The 6186-nt window shown below is 41.8% G+C and overlaps 1 long non-coding RNA gene across 2 annotated transcripts in view; it reads left to right on the top strand.

The window, feature by feature from the left end:
• LOC138158243 (uncharacterized) overlaps positions 1 to 6186 on the top strand; it is a 47629-nt gene that overhangs the window by 897 nt on the left and 40546 nt on the right. The gene's annotated exons all lie outside the window — the stretch shown is intronic.

The raw sequence follows: 6186 nt of genomic DNA, 5'->3' as shown, positions 1-6186 counted from the left end.
GCTCTGTGCAAGCTGGTCAGATACAATGTGTCTGTGGTTGTGCACAGTGTGGTCCTGGTTCTGCTCTGTGCAAGCTGGTCAGATACAATGTGTCTGTGGTTGTGTACAGGGTAGTCCTGGTTCTGCTCTGTGCAAGCTGGTCAGATACAATGTGTCTGTGGTTGTGTACAATGTAGTCCTGGTTCTGCTCTCCTCGCTCAGCATCAGTTTATGTCTCTCTAGGCTCTTAGGAAGCCAGTCTGCACAACAGTATTCCTTTGCATTCCTATGCCACAACTTGTTCAGCCATTCCCCAATGGACGGGCAGCCCCTTGACTTCCAAGACTTTGCCACCACAAAAAGCAGCTATAAATATTTTTGTACATATGGGTCAGAACCCAAGCTTCTTTCAAAGTACAGCTCCAGGGCCGTCACCTGTATGAGACCTTCAGAAGCTCATCAGTTAACAGTGCTGCCCCTTGTGAAGTGACTGCATTTACTTACCTGTGTACACAGTCTCTCCAGTAAAATGTAAGCTTTATAGCAGGGACTGGTTCCTTTTTTTTTGATGCCTAGTATGAAGTAGGAGTGGAATAAATATTGTTGAAGAGGAAATGACTGACCCCTAAGGGAGATACCAATATTTATTAATCCTGTCTAAGGAATGAGAAATATTTAAAATGTCATCTGGCCCAGATGCTGCTCCATAAATGTCCCTTGGGAGTGGTGCCCCAAATGACCCAAGGTTACCCATTCATTTTAAAATCACATCCTGTATTTGTATTTGAAGATCTTTCTTTAGACCTCCCTTTGAAGTAGGCCTAGCTACCTCTTTTAGAATGCTCTGGGTTTTTGCACCTAGTTCTACATTTGGGGAATTGGGTTCCCCTTCATACTCCCCAGCATTGAGCTCTAACTGAATACAAATATGTCAAACACAGCACTGAAAGGAGAAAGCAAAGCCCAGTGCACAACAGATGGAGGTATCAGTATTGAGTTACAGAAAAGATGAAATGCAGTCAGCCAGAGCTTGGCTGGATTCAAAGGGTATTAAAGCTTCTAACAGTCCTGGAGTACTTCCAGATGAATCACACACTCTTATGGGCCTGTAGAATTTCTTCTGCTCCTTCTGCTGCCCACTGACACAAGTGTTGGTATCTATGAGGGTTGCAGGATGAGTGTAGCTGTTACTGTTAGGTGGGGAAAAACTGACATGCTTTATATACACATTTAACTGCTTGAAGTTTTAGGAGTGAGTGCTAATTGACCTGGCAGCCGCCTTGGCCAGAACCTGTGGACAGTCTTTTTTGAGTATTTACTGACCAGGATTTTATGGACAGTTTTTGCCCCTGTACTCATGATGAGCCTTAGGCCTTGGCATATAATCAAGACACTTATTATGAAGAGGTTACCCACTAAGAGGGTTAGGGTTGCTCTAGAGACCCCAAAATACCAATATGCCAGGTCCTGCTGAATGAATTTGACTCAAGTCTTCTCAGCCAAAGAAAAGTAAAATTTATTAAAAGTTCTCTTGCATTAGACACAGAGTAAGTCTGTGCTACATCATTCTATGGCACTCTCACTATTCTATGCCATTCTATGGTGCTCATGGTGTGAGATGGGGTCTTATATACAGAAGATTGTGGGAGGAATCTAGGGGTGGTCTAGAGGAATTTGGGGAGGGTCTTCAGGAGGAGTTAAAGAGGTCAATGAGTGATTAAGAGTGGGAAGTAGCTGGAGGCTACAGAGAATGGTGGGCTAAGCCAGTTCAAAGGTGGATCAGTAGGGTGGGAAGTCTAGTAAGTCTAGCAACTGAGGGTGGGAAGTCTAGTGACAGACTTACCTCATGCAAATGCCTTATCAAATGGGACAATTTAATCAGAGTCCAAGGGAGGTTCCCAGAGCCTGTACCTCAAGGACTTAAGGAGAGCTTGAGGGGGCTCCCAGAGCCCATACCTCATCAATTGGACCTAGATATAGATGCCTGTAATTGGGGTGGAAGGCAGGGAGAGTTTTATAGTGGGCTAGTTCTCATTCCCAATGATCATAGAGTGTGGAGGAAGTGGTTATCCCAGGGTGGAGATAACTAGTAAATATTGTGAGAATGACATTGATAGAAGATGCAGTTAGAGTGGGAAGAAGGGCGGAAAGCTGCAGAATTTAGAGAAGAAAAGAAATCCTGTTTTCTCTTTTGACAAGTAAACTTAAAAGGCTGCAAGAGGTTATTCTTTTAGAGAAAGCCATGAATTCAACATGCAGGCAGTAAGTATTGTAGCAAACCATTTTTAATACAGTAGTTTCTTATGAAAGAAAAGATGTCTCCTCAAATGAGGTTTACTCCTGTAGTTTCAGTATTTTTCCATAAATAGTGATAACACAATGCTACTGACATGATCCATTACCTGCCCTTACTTTGGCAGGTAGCCATCTCACCTTAAACCACACAAGTCAAACTAAAGCAGTGGTAAGGAAAAAGGTGAGGTAGCCAGCATTCAGAAGTTGCCTTTGTTTCTTAATTGTCTTCCCTGTGGGTGTTTCAAAATACTGGGAAATGACCTAGAAATTTCTGACTAGAAATATATTCATATTGATTCAGAAAAAGTTAGGCATTTAGGGGTCCAGTTTGGACTGTTGCCTTAGCTGATTTCACTGCAGTAGAGGCCATTTTGTTGAAACTCACAGTTATTAGCTGGTTATAAAACAAAAGACAACACATTGTTCAATTGCAGTCTATTCTCATTATTTTGGAAAGATTTCATTTTTTCAAAGGAATACAAGCCTTCAAGATTTCAGTGTATTTATTTGGCCAAATGGCCTAGGGCTGTTGGCTACTCTGTAATATGTCAAGGAGCAGAGTGCCAAGGACAATTTAGTGAGATACCAGTCTGCCCACAGATGACCCATAATGCTACCATTTCCTTTAAAGAATAACATTTATGTTAGATAATTAATGGTTGCAGAATAGCAATGCAAAACAGCTTTTCACAGTGATCCCATTAATGGGTCATTATTACCTTTTAAAGTAGACTGTGGGTCAATTCGGGATTTCTTTGCTATTAGGTTAGAAGTAATACTTAAAGATGTGCCCAAGGACTATCACACCACCCTCTGCCTCAGATTTATCTCCTTGATCTCTGTCTGGATTCCAGAGCAGTCTGGTGGTGTAATTTGGATTGTAATATACTCAGATATTACTAGAAAACCCTGCAAAACTATCCCTGTAAGTATAGCCCTATTCCTCCCCATAACCTTCCCTCAGTCTTGACCACTGTCACAGGCAATTAGCAGTTCCAAATACTATAGAATATTGAGATAGGGATAGGCTACAATGGGCTTGTAACCAGGATTAAATCGATTCTTTTCTGATCCTCCCCCCAAGCTGGTTTGAGGAACACAGAAGGAAAAGAAACTGAGACACAAGTGGGGGATGGAGGGGGATGTCCCCCAGTGTTGTGCTCTAAAATCTGGGGAGAAGGAAGCTGTGGCCTGCACTTGGTTTGCTCTTGCCAATTGCCCCTGGTGGCTTGACCTGATTCCTTCCTGGGTTCAAGCTGCTCTGTTTCCTTTGGCTGACCCCATTTCCAGGCTGATCATTACCTGGTATCCACTCCTTGCCAGACAGGTCTCTGTTCAGCTTCGATTGACTTGCTGTGTGGTTGGGCCAGCATGAGATCTCAGAGAGCCTTGCCTTCTTCCTTTTCAGTCTCATTTCTGTGTTGCTAGGAAGAAGCCCCAGACAGCCAGAAGCCCTGTAAACTGGAAAATATGTGCCTATGTTCATCTCAGTTCAGCAAGTCTCTATGTCCTTTGATCCTATGATACCTCTGCAGCAGCATTTCTATGATCCCTGGCTAACAGGGTGGGCTGGCACATGTCTTAGAAAAGATTACCTTTTTTTCAATGAGCACATGCTAATTAAATTAAATCAGCTGTGAGGATATAGAATGTATAGTTATTGATGTCTTTTTAGGGAATGAAAACTTGTCAAGACTTTCCTTTTATTTCCTTCTATCTTTATACAGAATTCTTCTACTCAGACAAATCTTTATGCTCAGTCCTAAGGAAGAACAGCAGCACTAGTAATACGAAGAGAATCCAAACATCACTTATATTTAACTTTGTGGTATTTAATAGTTTCCTAATTACATTGTTCTTAGCACAGATCTCTGGGACCTGGGGACCTCCTGCCACATTGCTATTGAACAGTGAATGATTCCTCTTGGAGTCTGACCATTCAGCCAGAATTCAGTTATCTAGTCCATGACTCCATTTTTGCCTTAAGAATAGTAGATTTTTTTTTCAGCATTCCCCTTACCTTGCTAGTTAATAACTGTCAAAAAAAGGAAATGATGTTAGTCTGGTAGGACTTGTATTTGATGAAGCTATGCTGGCTCATCATATGTAACAGTGCCCTTTCTAGATGTTCATTCACCATCTCTTAGTATCCATTTTAAAACTTTGCCAGGAATCAGAGTCAAACTCATTGTTATCTGCCTCTTGAAAATTAGGACAGCTTTTTCCAATGCTGCCTATTTCCCATCATGTTTCCAATGTTACAGATTGTTACATGAGCCAGTTTTTTCAGTACCTGGGGGTGAAGTTGATCTGGGCCATAAAAGGCTACTAAGTGATTCCTTACTATTATTGTCTGCCTTATGTGGCGCTCAACTCCTGGGGAGCCTAGGCTGTTGTCTCTGCAGCTGTGATGCTCCCCTGAGGGCTGACCTGGTCATGTCTTGCTTCTGATTTGTACTCATTGGAAACCCTGGGAAGGTCACTTGCCCTCTTTTTGCTCAGGGTGGGCAGCTTTGGCTCTGATCTTTTTTTTTTTCATTTAAAAAAATTCTGAACTTAGCAAATACTATATAAGATGAACATTTCTATATACATAGCAAGACAAAAGAGGATTATATGTCAAACTGAATATTATGTGGAGTTTGCTTTTTTTAAAAGCCAAAATAAATTCAACATGTAACTTTTGTAGGTGTCCTGCTTATCCTTCCTTTTGTTCTCTTCTGTGAATTTTTAATAAATGATTCAATGACTCTTTCCTTTTTCCCCCAATCCTATCCTAGCTTCCCTCTTTTCTCACCTTATCCCGTCTCCACTGAAAAAAAAAAAGGAAAAAGACCCACAATCTGTAACACATGTGCATAGTCAAACAAGAGAAATGACCACACTGACCACGTCCAGATAGAGATCTCTCTGTGTGACTGCTCTTTGGTGAGGCAGATAATAGGAGTTGTCATTGGTGCTTTAGAATTGTGACTGATCATTTCATTGGCCAACATTCTTAATTGTTTAAAGTCAACAAGTTGTTTATTAAACACTATGTGCCAGGCACTGTGCTAAGCCCATAAGAAAGGCCAAGATGTACTCTGCCCTTAGGGAGCTCACATTCCTTTTGGGGAAGACAAACTGGGGACAACTATGTGCAACAAGATATAGACAAAATAAATTGGAGGTGATCACAGGGGGAAGACCCTAGCATTAGGGCAGCTGTCTGGGTAAGTGTAACACAGGGGACACAGACTGTGCCAGTTGTAGGGCAGGAGATGCTGGAGCTGGAGCTTTTCTAGCAGGTCTTCTGGTAGGTTCACTCTTGATCCAGGCAGAGAGGAAGATAGTATTGGAGACATAATAAAGGATTAAATAAGCTTGCTTTATTCTCTTCAGTGGGGTTGCTGATAATGGGAACACTAACTGGGGCTAATTGAGAATAACACACGTTAACAAATCCCTCCAAGCCTTGATGGGGGCCGACCAAGGCATCACAGTGTTCTAGCTTGTGCATCCCCCATAAGCCTCAATGGGCAGCCTGTTTGAGGCAAACACTCATGCAGATTCCCCTTGTATACTGCTATTCCCTACTTCTCTGACACTCACCAGCACCTACTTGATTTATAGGGTAACAGACCAAGGAGGCAGTTTGCCAGTAACAGCCTCACAAGTTTATATTATCTCATCATTGTATCTCACTGGGCAGTGGCAGTAGATATGTACAGCTTTAAGCACAAATATTTATATTATTTATGGTCATATAACACACAAGGGTGGTGGAGATGTTTACAAGCCATGAGCCTGGGAACTAGATGATTGTTATGTTCATGGATCCTGGAAACTTACCTTAAAAAGAATAACAAAAATCCACCTTACATATTGTAATGTAATACCAAGCAAAGGCAACTTCTCAGGTTCAAAATACCA

Source organism: Petaurus breviceps, unplaced genomic scaffold (assembly GCF_028583685.1).
Source record: "Petaurus breviceps papuanus isolate PSGF00001 unplaced genomic scaffold, PetGlider_PUasm1.0 174, whole genome shotgun sequence".
Classification (NCBI taxonomy): Eukaryota; Metazoa; Chordata; class Mammalia; order Diprotodontia; family Petauridae; genus Petaurus; species Petaurus breviceps.
Note: the sequence above shows the minus strand (reverse complement) of the source record. Positions and strands in the feature narration are given on the sequence as shown.